Raw genomic sequence first — 14,478 nt, forward strand, 5'->3', positions numbered from 1 at the left:
AAATGTGTTTGCTCTGCTTGCTTCCTATTTCTTCTTTTTGTTGTACCCTGGTTAAATTCCTTTGTGTTTATTCCTGCCACTGCTTTATGGGGTTTCTCTGAGAGGAGCCACTTTGTCAGCCAAATGAAAGATTTCTGTAGAGATTTCTGGTGTGTCATCTGTGACCTATAGGATGCTGTTTTGCTCTGGGTTCAAAATGCAAACAAATGTTTCCTTTTGAAAGATCTATTCTTTGTTTTGTCTAGATAAAGTTCAATTTGGAAATGCCACTAGTAGGATAAGGGTCCTGCTAGGAAATTCAAGGGATTTTTTTGTTGAGTCACGCTCAGCTCAGAGACTGGAACTAGAACTAATACCATTAGAGCTCTGTGATGGAATAGAGAGGCTTTGATTAACCTCTTGCTTTCGTGAAAAATCTCTGTTTATTGAACTACTGAGGCATGAACTGATTGTTGAAGGGGCAGAGTGTGGAATTTAAAAAAAAATCCAAATGGTTGTCAGTCTTTCTGAACATACTGCCCCTGAATCAGGCTGGAGTTGTCTTGATGTTCCTGTCCTCTCCTGGGGGCTGAGTCCATAACTCCGCTTGGTTTTCAATAGCCATCTCCAGGGTGTATTGTGGACAAGGAAATCCAGCCTGACTTTCTGGGTTATGGAAGGGGCTGACAAAAATATGTTTCATCATTTGACACAGTATCTTGTAATCCATTAAGCTCAGTTTAAGGTAACATATACATTGAGACTTTTTTTTCTGCCGGAACACAAATATTTTTTTCCATGGGGGAGAAAGCCTTTTGGGAGGTCCTTCAGTTAAAAATCTGAGTGTGCAGAATGATTGCCTCTGGTTGGTGCAGGCACATGGAGCTTGCACCAAGGCTGATGGGGAGTTAGTCTGATGGGAGCCTGTCAGGTGTTTGGTGGCATGCATGGCTCACTCTGCTGGCTGTGTGCACGTTGGATATCACATAATTCTCTTTATCTTTAACTGTGTTTTTTGAGGTACAAATAATGGTACCATGCCCTTCTGCAGGTGATTAATTCATCAGCATGCTGATGCAAAGTTCCACTCTAAACAGCAGGACTCTAAAGGGGGTAGAGTAGTGGAGCCATTTAAAATTGCACCACAAATATGGTCTACAGAGCAGTAATGAATAAAAACATCCTATAGTTACACCAGCTCTTTAGGAGGGTAGAGTGCAGGTAGTCTGGCAAAATATCAAGGCAGAGGGCCCTGCTTTTTTTGGTTTAAACAAAAAAAACCCTGAGAGGCTCTGAGGGCTTTAAAATCAAATGTGATCAATAAGTCTCATTTCTGTATCTTACCCAGAAGCCTAGAAGAGTGCACTTTCCTCTCATTTCCAAACATTTGTCTGCGAATCACTGACCACCTGCCCTCCCTTCTGGTGCTTTAGGGGGTGATCTATACCCCAGTGAGAGAGATTAAATTCAAGAATACCCTGAGGGTCTGGAACTTGAGCTCTGGCCTCCTCCTTGCACAATATGGTCCCATGGAAAAGGACAAGATGTTGGCAGAAACAGCCCCTGGAAGTAGAGCACAGAGGAGGTGGGTGCATATTTCATGACAGACTGCTTTAACTTTCCAAACAGCCGCCTCTTTTACGGCCAGCAGCTACTATTAATTATTTAGCAGAACACTTATTTATACACTAAAAGCTAAATGCAATCCTTTCAGTGGAGCCTGGCAGAGTGTGGGCTGGAATAAGTAGCTGTGGATAGTCCTTCAGGACGGGAGGTTTTGTGCAGAGCTCTGCTCAGGGGAGAGCCTGTCCACATGATTCTCTCTGCTGTTTGTGCCTGGTACTGATATTTACATGTGGGAGATGAAACCCCAGCCATTAGTAAGAGTCTGTAGCTGTGGGGCATCAGCCTGATCTCCCTCGGCCAGGTTTAATAAGGAGAGTTCTTATGCCACCAGCATCCAAGGAAGAAGAGGGAATCCCTTCCTTTGTGCTTCCTTCCTCCTGAAGGAACCCCACCCTGCCCTGGCTTCTCCTTCTGTGTTTGCTCTGGCTCTGTAAAACCCATCCTTGTAGCAGAGGAGGGAGGATGAATTTGCTCTCTTTGCCTTCACTTGAGGAGAGCAGCTGCGACCCCTTCTAGAGCCAGAGGGAAGGAAATAGGTTTTAATATTTCTCTGTTCCTTTCAGAATTGAGTTCAAATGGCCATCCATGACTTCTGGTGCCAATGTGTTTTCCTCATCAAATACTGACATGGTTTCTACCCTGGTGTGCTGTTGCCATGTAATTCTGGTGGCATTGCTGTTTAGGTAAAATATTATTATTTTTCTATAGCAACTGTTATTTGCAGTAGGAATTCCAATTCTATTGTAATTATTAGAGACAGTAGTTGTAATAAATGTTTGGGATTGGCATGCATGGTTTTAATTTTCTTCCAGCACCTGATGCTTTTAATAGCTCAATTTGAATGTTGACAGAGATGGAGAATTGATTCTGGATTTCTATCTAGCACTCTTCTGGTTGGCTTACCTTGGTGGGGGGCATTGCTTTAACATCTCAATACGAGAGAGAGACTTGTTGCTGTGAGCTGTGCTTTCTTCTCAACCTGGGAGACAGGACTCTTTGGCATTCCCCCTGATTTCCAGCAGAGACCCTCTTTCTCCCTGAGTGTCCAGCCCTTCCACCTGCTCTAATGGTCCTCAACTGCATCCCAGGCCTGAGAACAAGGGATCTGATGAACTGTCACCTTACACTGTGCTCCTTTACACATGCAAACAGTTTCAACCCAGGCTCCCCTCCGCTTGGAAAGAGTGGAGAGCCCTTGGCTCACCCAAGCTCAATGCCCCGTTCCTGAAATGACTCCCCAGGCTGGGCCAAGTGCAGCTTTCTGCACAATTCCAAGGTAACCTTTCCTTCAGCCATCCAGGCCCCAGCTTGCAGTGCCTTGCTGCTCTTAGTCCAGAGGTTGCTTTGTTCAGAAAACCCGGTTGTGCTGGTGTGGAAAGCAGTTTATTGGATGCACTGATGGAGCTGCAGAAAGAGGGTTGGGGTTGGATACTCTTTAAGGTCCCTCCCAACCCAAACCATTCTTCGATTCTGGGATTATAGAAGCTTTGTAAGGCAAACACTTGATGGAAGCAAACAGCAGAGTATTCATGCAGCTGAAACTCAGTCAGCCCTATGGTCAAGGAGGCAATCAAAGCAAAATTGTTTGTGGACAAATCAGAATGATTTGGAACAGAAATGATACTTTTTTTTTTGGTACAATTTCATTATATGGCTTCCTTTACTGCTTGTAGAGAAATTATGAATCTTTTTCTGGGGACATAGAGTTAAATGCAATTTTTTGTTTATCTAACTGAAAACTCATAGTCAGAACTAATAGGAACTCATCAGCATTTTCTGTGCTCAGTATTGCCATGGGTTTGGAATATATAGCCACATTTTCCTTAAAGTATCTGATTATACTGCTGGGATAATTCCTGTACTGCAACCTTAAAATAAAAAACATCTTTACTACTAGCATATTTTTATCTTGCTCATAGTGAGTATGGCAGTTGAACTCTAGAGCAGCTCATGATTCCTGTACACTGCTAAGTCTGATCATCACCATTACAGGGAGTGATACAGCAGATATCACAGCCTCTGAACACCCATAAAGTTTTAATAGGTCTTCCAGAACTTGATAGTGTGAGTTAACTGGCTGTTCAGGCTGGAAAGGATTTGTATGTGAGCAAGTGGTCAGTCACTGAAGCATCCTGCTCTCTGCTGAAATGCAGCCCTTTGAATGTGATTTACTCTGATAAAAGGCAAGTTAGAGGAGCATTTCCCCAGCCTTGCAGAAGAGAGTGGTGTCAACAAGACATTAAGATATTCTGCTTTTAATTCTGAGGCTTTCAGACATTAGGCATCTATTATGAATCCAAAAAAAGGGCCATGTTCTGGGGAAATGACTCAAAACCTGACAGACAGTCATAAACTGTGCACAGAGCAATGGCATGAGGAACATCTAACCCAACTGAGCAGATATTAAAGGACTGATTGATAAGATGAAGGAGAGAACTCGAAGCCAAGAATTTCCTTAGTTAAATGGACTTGGCAGTTCACAGCCAACCCCAGCCCCTCTTTTAGAGCAGCAATTCCAAAAGCAAGGCAGGCGGTGCAGCTTTAGGGAGGGGAAAAGGTGCATGGGGAGAGTGCACAGACAGGATGGGGCAAGACAGGGAGCGCCTGGAAATGTTGCCAGCTATTGAAACTTTATGAATAAGGAGATCCTGCTGTCCTTCCTCAGACTGAACATTTATGGCAGGAGGATCATGATTCAAGCTACTGAAGAAATGGGGTGAAAATGAGTTACTTCTCTTTTTATCTTGTTCTCTGAGAGCACTCAAAGCTATGAGAGGTGGAGTAACCTGCTGCAGGGGGTAGGCCAGATTCTGCAGCATTCAATGACACTGAGGGAAGGAGGGAGGCTGCAAGCAATGTGAATGAGAGCTGCAGGAGTTAGTGAAAAATGACCTGGTAAATTCCCTGGGGAAAAGAGAGCTTCTCGAGTGCGGGGTTTTGTTGGTATGTGTGGTTAGGACAGCGCAGTGCTTGTGGGAAGAGACTTGTTCCCCTCTGAGCATTTTCCTGTGGGTGTTCATTCCCAGCAGCAGTGACTTGGAGCCCCTGTGCCAGCTGTGGGATAAAACCCCTGGGCTGCTGATGGACTGGGCTCTGGAGCATCTGAAGAGCCCACACTGATTTCTTCAGTTTAGCTCTTACTACCTCTAACAATCCTTGCTTCCACTCTATAAATGATCATGCTGTTTAAAAAAAAAAAGTTTCTGACAGATGTAGTTTGCTATCAAACTGCTGGAAGAGAGCAGAACTGTAGGTTTTGGCTTCCTCACAGTACAATTACTCTTACTTTGGTGCATGTTTAATGTATCTCCATGGAAAGCTTCTACCAGGTCGTTTTAGTGCAGTAGTTCTGCTGAACTGTACTGGATGGTAGCAAATAAAGGCAGAGGATGTGGAGAAGTTTAAAGAGGCAACTGTATCCCCTTTGCCCCCTCACCTAACTTCCCGTGCTCTCCCTTCTGTGGTCTTTCATACATGTAGGCAGGCAGCTGATTCCCTCAGAAACAACATCCCTCGGCATCAGGGGCACTGGCATGGCAAAGACTATCTCAAACTTCCAAATAATCCTTGGAATGCCAGGTTCCAGGCAGCTTTTGGAAGCACTTAGTGTGCATAGGTTCCAGGCAGATCATTGGACACACTCTGGGTATTTGTACCTGCTCTGAGTGTAGGCACTGTCAGTGTGCTTATATGAACGTATGCCCAGAAGCAGAGGCTGAGAAAATGAACAGCTTACCTAGAGAAGAATTTCTCTTCCTGGTGTGCAGCAAAGAGACACCTGCTATTCAAAGCTCTTCACGGGGCTCCAGGTGAACCAGGCAGAGTTCTCAGTTGCCAGCAGCTGTCAGTGGCATCCCAGGAAGGCTCCGCTTGCTCCGGCCCGTCACTGAACTCCACCGGCACAGTCACATCTCATTTGTACCCAGCCTGTCCTTTCAGAGCGAGCAGCCAGCTGGAACGATGCAAACCTCTGCTCAGCACAGCGTTCCAAATGCAGCTTCCTTCTTGGGCACGGGGATTACGCCAGGGAGCCGCCAGGCTCCCGCAGAAAGGCTGCGAGAACTCTGGAATCGGCCCAGGAGCCGCTGCTCGCGGTCCTGCCGCCGGCGCCGCGCTCCCGAGTGCCGGAGACAGCCTCCGGCTCCCGCGGATCTCCGGGAGCAGTGAGGCGGCTACGCAGGGCTGTGATTGGCAGCAGCGGCCGATTCCTGCCGCTACTCAACCCGCAGACTTGCAAGGACTCGGAGCTGCTCTGATGTCATTCCGGCCGAGGGGGGGATGCTCGGCGAGGACGCCGCGGCGGAGGCTGGTTCGGAGATGAGCTGCGTTCCTCTCCCGCCGCCCTGATCGATTCCGTGCTCCACGACGATTTGCATAATCTGTCATCGTGCGGCTGGACCACCTCCCCTCCTGCCCGCCCAAAATGCGGGAGGGAAGTGCCTCTTCCAGCTCCCGGTTTTACACCTGGAGCCTGCAGCGGAAAGCCTTGGAGAAGGAAGAAGTTGGCAGAATCATTTTCCTGACAGGAGGATGCTTGTGCCCCCAGTGCCCCCCATCACTTCTCACTGTCTCCAGGTGCTAAAAAGAGAGGATTAACAAAATCCCAACACTGGAAGGTTTTTGGTTCCTACTCTTGTTAGGTCACTGATAAGATCACCTGGTACAATAAAAGGTGGGTTTTAGTGCACGACCAAAATCAAGGAGGAGTCACCCAGCAAATATTCCCTGGCACCAGCAAATATTCGGTGCTCAGAGGTGAAAAGTATTTTCTTGCAGTATGTGATCACAAGTTCCACCTATTTGTTGCATAATTTCTTATTAAAATCCTTCATTTCATCCAGCTGGAGACGAAACCGACCTCCACAGCCAGGGAACATGATTGCTACGTGACTTCAAATTATATTACAGAGGCAAAACTAAACACTTTCTATATTAAAAGAATTAGATTTCATTCCAATCTAATTTTCAATTTTTGCTAGCTTGACATCTTTCACTCCAAAACTGTTCTTTGTACAATACACCTTGGAATTGAAATTCAGCCAATTCGGTGCAGCAAATGTGAGGAGAAAACAGTTTTGTTCAAGGAGACTGGAACAGACCCGTTCTGAGATGATGAATGACGCTGTAAACTCAGATTTGAATCATAGGAGGGTCAGCTCAACCTTTTGTGTTTCCAAAGCAGCATGAATAAATGGTGTTCCGTGCAGTTCAGCATTTACATCCTTCAGCTGGGACCTTCTACATGAAGAACTGTTTGCTCTCTTTGAATATCCAAGTTTCAGAGATGGTAGAAATTCCAAACTGGGGACTAATTGATTCCTTCTGGCTAAATTAGAAACTGAGAGAAAATTAAGATTCAAACCACTGAGTAATTTCCTGCAATTCCTGATTACAAAGCACTTGCTGAGACATCTTTTAAATATGCCTTGCACCTATGGCCCGGCTCTGGATTTGGGATTTTTTTCCAAAGACTGTTGGGAATGTTGGGCTTGGGGATCCCACTGCAGCTGGGTGGTGAGCAGGTGCCTCCTTGCATCCTGTGTGAGCATCAGAGCTTCAGTTAGGCTCCAAAGTAAAACAGCCATACTGAGTTACAGACTCTCTTCCCAGCACAAGGAAATCTTCTGGTGCAGTTTGTCCAAAAACTGCCAGAGCTTCCATTGCTTATCTGATGGTGAGAAAAGGAAATGTCCAGTTGTTTGTTGCTCCTGGTACTGCTGCCCCTGGCTCCTGGCTGCACTTGGAGCACTGCAGGGGTGCCTGTGAGCAGGAGGGTTTGGCTGAGGGACAGCTGTGCTGCTCCAGATGTTGTGGGAGCTGCGCTCTGCTCCTTGGAAACCACCACCGCAGATGTTCCTGGGTGGGCCAGCGGCCAAGTGGTTGCACAAACTGTTGAGAGTGTTTTAATTCAGATGCTCAAGTCACTCTTTGAACTGAAATCCTTGGCTTAAGCCCTGCTGTGCTGGGTGAATTCAACATGAAGGAGCAGGGCTGTGGATTCACAGGGCTGCCTCTGGAGCTGTTTGCTCTGCTGGTGATTGATTTTAAGTGCAGGATCAGGAGAATGACTGTGCCAGGGTCTGCCCTCACAAGAAACATGTGGGAATCTGCTGGCAGAATTGCTCCAACTCTGTGTAGCAGAAAGAGCACACCAACCCTTGGGAGACAAGAGTGCAGATTGAATTTTCACTTCCCTCTCCTTTGGGTAGTAGAGAGAATTGAACTCTTCCAGCTCGGTCACAAATGCACTCGAGATACCTAGAATGTCCTTCTGATCATGACATAATTCTCAAGCTCTGCTTGAGGGGAAAATAGACAAGAAAGAAAACAGGACAGCAAGAAAGAGTAATTAAGTGTGGATGGAGAGGAACAAGAAAATAAGAGAAATCCTAGTAATAAAATACTTTGTTAATGAGGCAGCACACTAATGCTGAGAGCCTTGCCCCAGGATATAAGTTTTTCTGGCTCTTAACCTGCAGCACAGATTTTGCATTGGGTGGTGTACATTATTCTGTAGCCCTCAATCCTCATGTGGTTTATTTCCTCCCTGTACAGGCAGGCAATCACAACAGCTTATTCTACTTATTTTGGTAGTACAAAACCTAGAGATTCAACTTACTTGGCCCAAAACTTTGTGAAAAACATGACTTTCTGGTTCTGAACTGTGGGTTTGACAGTGGTTGGGTTTTTTGGGTTTTGGTGAGGTTCCTTTAGGTGGTTGGTTGTTGTTGTGCTTTGTTGGTCGGGTGAAAGTGAGTGTTGCTGTGTTCTGCCCAAATCTTGCAGCTTACACACCTATCACTGCAATGTCTGTACACATTTTAAAGTATTCGTCTTCACACCTGCAGTTCTGTGGTTGGAAACATAGAATCCTAGAACCATTTAGGTTGGAATAGACCTTTAAGGTTATGGAGTCCAACTATTAACCCAGCACTGCCAAGCCTACCACTAAATGATGTTCCAAAATATGCTGCAGAGCAAGCACATCCTCTCAGAAGTCAGTGTGTAAACACATGATATCTCCCTGGTTCACTCTTCCAGACTGTCTGAAAACTGTCACAGGAATGTCTGGATCAATGTTCTGTTGCTCCTATGTTGAGTTTCTGTGGTCTGGCTGCTCCCAGTCTCCCCACCTGTTATGCTCTGAGGACACTGGAATGGGCACTCCCTACTTCTCTTCTCAAAAACCTCCTCACAGCACCATGGCCACGCTTCAAAGCTGCCTGCAGTACACAGAACCTTTTCTTTCAGCTCAAGACACATCTATGGTTTTTACTGAAAGAAAGCTGGCTTTTGACCCTGAAGTTCATAATAAGTTTAAGAGAACAAAAAAACTCTTCTGGGCAGAACCATCTTTTTCTGGAGCTGTGGAGATTCCTTCTGAACCTACCTCTAATTAAACAGCCGTGTGTCTTGTTAGACACACAGAGCAGTTCCTCAGATGGGTAAATTGTCAAAACCTCCCTTGATTTCAGAGGAACTATGACAACTTATAAGAGTTATAGATTAGTCTTAGTTCTCCAGTTTGAGATATGCAGAACTTAACATCAAAAGTGCATACTGGAATGTGGTTTGGGTTTCTTGGAGTATTCATATGTTTCATTAAGAAAAGTCTATTTTGTTTTCTTGATGTCTCAATAAACTCTTAGGGCTTTTCATCTGAGTATTTTGGCTCTGGCTCAAAATGTGTTAGAGTTTTTACAGAATCAGAAATGTAGGGATGAAATATGGATACACTTGGAGCTGAGTTTTATGCGTTAGAACTCAGTTAAGGCATTCATGTCTTCTACTGGCTGTGCCTGCCTTGTCCTGGGCTGTTCTTGTTTCCCAGATGTCAGGGGAGAACATGCTGCTGGTGGTGCACTTAAGCATGAAGTGCTGATTTGCAGCAACATCAACAGCAAAAATGCTGCTCAGTCCTCAAGTAAAATTAAAGAATGTAAAAAATAGCTGGATTCCCTGACTGCTGACTTTCTCCAGCTACACAATCTCTTTTCCAGCTTCTATTATCCCCTCTTTATGTCTGGACACATTTGTACAGATGATAAAGGCAAATCAGTGCATCCCAGTTCTGTAATGACCTTTATCTTATGCTTTTATTCCTCTTGATTTCCTAGTGTGGCTTTGTTCCTGTGTGGCTTTGGATGTATTGGTTTCTGAGAGTGTACTGATAGAAACTGATGTGGAAATATCTGTTAAACCAACACACATTCATTTACATCTAGCATTAGAGCTGCTCCACATATCTCTAATTACATTACTGGTTTATGTCTTAGGTGCTTACTCAGCTATGAAAATATAAACTGCAGTGTTTTAAGTACTCTTGTTGAGATACCATCAAAGCAAAAATTGGGTTTGTGCTTAATCCACAGCCTGATCTTTGTCACCACTTCCCATGTGATGCTGAGCCAAGGGCTCCTGATGTGTGAGAGAGATGGATGTCTGTGTGTGTGTCCATGGAGCCTTCTGGGCTCTGCCCCACAATTTCCTAACAGAATCCTTCCCAGGTTCTGCTTTGGCCTGAAGCAGCCGACAGCTCCTGGGAAGTGAAAGGGGCAGGACTGGAGCTTGGAAAGAGAAGAGCTTTTTCCCAGGCCACACTTCAGTGTAGCAGGAGAGACTAAAGCAGCGAGCAGGTTTAAGCTCTGCTCAGCCCCCTCGGGTTTGTTTTTTGTCCCTGTAGCATGTGGCACTGTCTAAGAGCTGTGTCCCCTTCACGCTGTTTCCATGATGACTCTTGTTGTGACCTCCCTGCTGGTGAGCAAGTCAGTCTAGTTTTGTAATTCCTTGCAAAAACAAGACTAAAAGCAGGTGCAGGTCCCATTCACCCGACTGCCTCACCCAGAAAAGCTGGCTGCTGGCCCCCTGCATTGCAAATTGTCCCAAAACCAGATCTAGGAGCTTTGGTAGTGCCCCCATGTCCCCTTCCTGTGAAAGCTCAGGGAATCATTTGCTGTGTGACTCACAAAGGTTGTCCTTCACCAGAGACCACCACAGGGTTTCTCTGATCCCCAGCGCTGCAGACAGAAGTGGGGTCACCCCGTTGTGCATTTGCTCCTGGCCCCAGCTCAGCCTGGCCAGAGGCTGGTTTGAGTGGTGACACATTTTGTACAGCTCTGCTCACAGCACCTGCAAGGGGCTCCTTACAGGGCTGGGCAGGGCTCTGCTGTTCCCTGCAGCAATTTCAGCAGGGCCATTCACCAGCTCCTGCTGATCTCCAGCCAAGCCAGCACCAAGATGCTGACTGATGATCTCCATGGGTTGGGACAATCATCTCTGTGTGACACCAGCATTCTGCTGCCATGTCTGAGCTGTAGCAGGGCTGCGAGGGAGGGCAGGGGAAAGGGGGCTGCTGACAGAGAGCACTGCAGGCCAGCTGCTGGCAAAGCAATCATCATAAGGAGTACATCCTTAAAATGAAGTGATGGCTTACAAATCTCAAACCCAAGCATTTCTTCTTTGATTATTAAAAACAAAGGGGCTTGAACTCTCAATTTGATGTGTTAAGTGATTGCTTTTTAAAAGAAATTTTGAGTTAGTCAAACAGGGATGATTCATAAAGTACCTTAATTAGACCAGAGCTCCAGTGGGAGTCCCCTTTAACTTGTCTACAGAGACTCTTTTAATACTCTAATCCACCTCTGAATTAAAGGTGAAACCAGGAACGGTAGTTTCAAAGGAGGAACTACAAAGAACATTTATCTTTCTCTTTTTGCTCTTCTGTCCTTGCCATCTAGATATCAAGCTTCCATTGCATTCTAAGGATGACTTTTTTCTAGGTTAGCTCGCACAAGCAGAGCTTTTTATATCCCATAATTTAAAACTTTAAAAACCCTCAAAGTGAAAAATCCGTTACTGACGCACTCCCAAACTGGTATTCTAGAATTGATGTAATAAATGATCCTGTTGTGCAGGGTTTTGTTTCACCTCCTAGCAATTTTTAATTTTTTAGGTCATCCTATTATAATTTGTTTTCTGCTTTATCTGGTGCTCTAGGAGGAGGCCTCGTGCTCATGCTCCAGTAGGGTGGGAAATCCTGAAATGGGAAATGGAAGTGTGCCCTAAGGTCTCTTTTTAGATTGATGTGACTAGGCTGTGCTTCAAAATAAAATTTAAAAAACCCACACAGACCTGGGTTCAGCAAAAGGGAGGCTAAAGTCTTGAAAATGCTCTAGTCTGACAAGGGAAATCAAGATCATGATGTTATATTTACTTTGAACTGGCCTTCTCTAGAGATGTGAAATCTTTCTGCAACATCTGCTAGAACAGAGTTAATAAGCTAAAGAAATGCTTTTAATGTCTAACTGCTATTGATTCCCTTTGCTGGAGGTAGGAATTGCTTACAGACTTCCAGCACTAATGCTAAAATATCAGGATGGTGGCAGAAGGAATGGTTGGGTTTTTCTTTTGATTATGCAGTACAGTTCAGTGTGAACAAGGCCCAGTGATCATTGCTCTCCAGCCATCTTTTGACTGAGGTTTCTTTTTACAATATATTTTTCTCATGGAAAGAAAACAAAGGTGACTTAATTAAAATAAGCAAAGAAAAACATGGATGGAATAATCCAGAGAATAAGAACTCCATACTTAACCATTGTACTACTTTATCCTGCTCATTCCTGCTTTACTCGTGGCACTAAAGTTCAGCAGGTTACTTTTGAAAATATCTGTAATGTATTCTGGAGTTGTATCTTGACTCTCTGAAGACTTTGGTGCACTTTAGAAATAATATTCCAAATGTTGTTTGCCTTTTCATACCAGTGATGAGGCTACTGCCTTGTGTGCACTTGGCTTTAAGTTTTGTTTACTTGTTGTTTTTAAGCGTGACAGAAATGCTGACACACTTGGCACAAAGCTTTTGTGAACTGAAATTATCACATAAAAGCTAAATACCAGTAATGGAGATATCTGTTACAATTTGAAGAGTAGGCTTGAAAGAAATAAATTACATGATGAGAGGATAGTAGGTTGATTTCTCCTGGTGGCATAAGGCTTTTATGTTCAAGAGAAGTGTTTTAGGAAAGCAGATGCTATGCTAAAAAAATGAATAGGACCGGAGAGCAGCAGCGTGCTGTTTCTGTTGTAAATCTGTTACACCTTGGACTCCCATAGAGGGCAATGTTGTATCACAGACGATTTTAAGCCGTGTGTTGGGGTCTGCCAATTCATCTGTGCTGATGTTCCTTAAGGAAAATTGCTGTTACAGTAAATTTGATGGTGCATTTCCCTTCAGCCAGGCTGTGACTAACACACACAATAGTGCACGCCAAACCACGTAACAGAGCTCCGTTAGATGTGAAGGAAATTAATTTTGTAGATTACCTATTGTAGGCTGTAGGGGGAAAAGTCCCATTTTAGCTTACAGTGTTCTGTTCTGTAACCAGGTCACAGCAAGTGTGAGCCCTCCTTTAATACAGGGGCTTGGGCAAACCCACAAGAAAAAGCACCCAAGTTTGTGCTGTCTGTCCTGGACATGGGGTTTATAGAGATGTGTCTGGGGTACATGAAATCCTCTGCATTTCTGATTGTATCCTGTGTTTCTTTCCTGTGGTACACATGGGCACAGTTATAGTTATGCTTTCCTTTTGTGCTTTTCTGGTTTTATTGTGCTGTCAGCACAAGGCTCTGACTTCCATCTGTCTCAGCCCCCCTGGGTAGTTGGAACACTGAAAGATCCATGCCCCTTTAAAACAAGTTCATATCCTAAATTTCTCTCCTATACTTATTTACTGCCTGAAATCTCTCCTATGTTATCCTGCCCAAGCTGTGGAAGTACAGAGATGGTTAAATTATTTTTATTACATCTCTATTCCAGCAGTGACACTAAGGACAAGCCCCACTGTAAATGTTGTACTCAGCCCTGGAGCTCAGTCAGCGAGGTTGAAATCCGTGGCACTCCTTGTTTCACTGCCTGTTTCCCAACAGAAGTGATCCAGGGAGCCTCACAGCAGCTTCTTGTTGCTGGCATCTTGGAATTCTTCACAGAATAGGAAAGAAAAGTAACCAACAGGAACAGAAACCAGAGATACAAAAAGGAGTAGAAAAAACCCCAAACTTCTGTGTCCAGGATGTGAATATGGGATATCAAATAGTTGGGTGTATGAGTGAGTTTGTGTTTTTTGGTTTTTTGCTCTGAATTCAGTTTTCCATCCAGGTTTTTTACCTGAAGCCAGGTCCCCTCCTGGGAGTCCAGATGCATCCCTAGGGGCTCTCCTGTTGCTGATGTGGCAGTCTGTGCTGGCAGCCAGGGCCTCCTCCTCTCTGGAGCCATATGTCTCATTTTCTGCTCTCTGCTACTTCAGGAATCTGGAGAGAGTGGGAAAGAGCAGGTTGTGGCTGGCTGTACTAGCCAGGGTCCCAAAATAGTAGGTGCAATGAAAGAGAAGAATCACAGGAAACTCACAGTTGATGTAGGGGTCTGTGCTCTGTAAATGACAATTTCCAGCTCTTAACTCATGTGATATTTGGCAGAGTGGGTTTCTCTGCACTTCTGTGGAGTTTACATCTCATTAATTCACACATTCAGGGGTTATTTAAAAGGGAGTTAATGACACCTCATGGCATTTGTAGCCATCAATCTGTATGATCCTGATTTAACATGGAGCACACAGTGAAGTATTTCTCCACAACCATTTCTTGGGTTTCAATATTTGTGTGTTCTCAATAGACATATTGTTTAACGCTGGTTAAAAAATTAAACATTTCCTGCTTCTATAAACACAGCAGGGAAAGAAACAGCTCCCAACACACCCCTATATTGGTGAACACAGGAATACATACATTAGACCCAAAAGAACAGTTAAAAAGGAGCTCTGATAAATTTATTTGAGGCTTTCTAGAATGACACGAACACTTGACATTTTTAATAACACA

The 14,478-nt window shown here is 44.6% G+C and overlaps 1 protein-coding gene across 3 annotated transcripts in view; it reads right to left on the bottom strand.

Moving 5' to 3' along the window:
* Positions 1–14,478, bottom strand: part of NDST4 (N-deacetylase and N-sulfotransferase 4) — a 105,273-nt gene that overhangs the window by 61,693 nt on the left and 29,102 nt on the right. For 2 of the 3 annotated variants that reach the window (XM_059843676.1, XM_059843674.1), the window contains exons 3-4: positions 13,769–13,911; positions 5,342–6,090 (exon numbers count right to left, since the gene is read on the bottom strand). The gene's annotated coding sequence lies outside the window, so the exon portion shown is untranslated. The remainder of the gene's footprint in view (positions 1–5,341; positions 6,091–13,768; positions 13,912–14,478) is intronic. The other variant, XM_059843675.1, reaches the window with a different exon arrangement.

This window comes from Haemorhous mexicanus, chromosome 4, assembly GCF_027477595.1.
Source record: "Haemorhous mexicanus isolate bHaeMex1 chromosome 4, bHaeMex1.pri, whole genome shotgun sequence".
NCBI lineage: Eukaryota > Metazoa > Chordata > Aves > Passeriformes > Fringillidae > Haemorhous > Haemorhous mexicanus.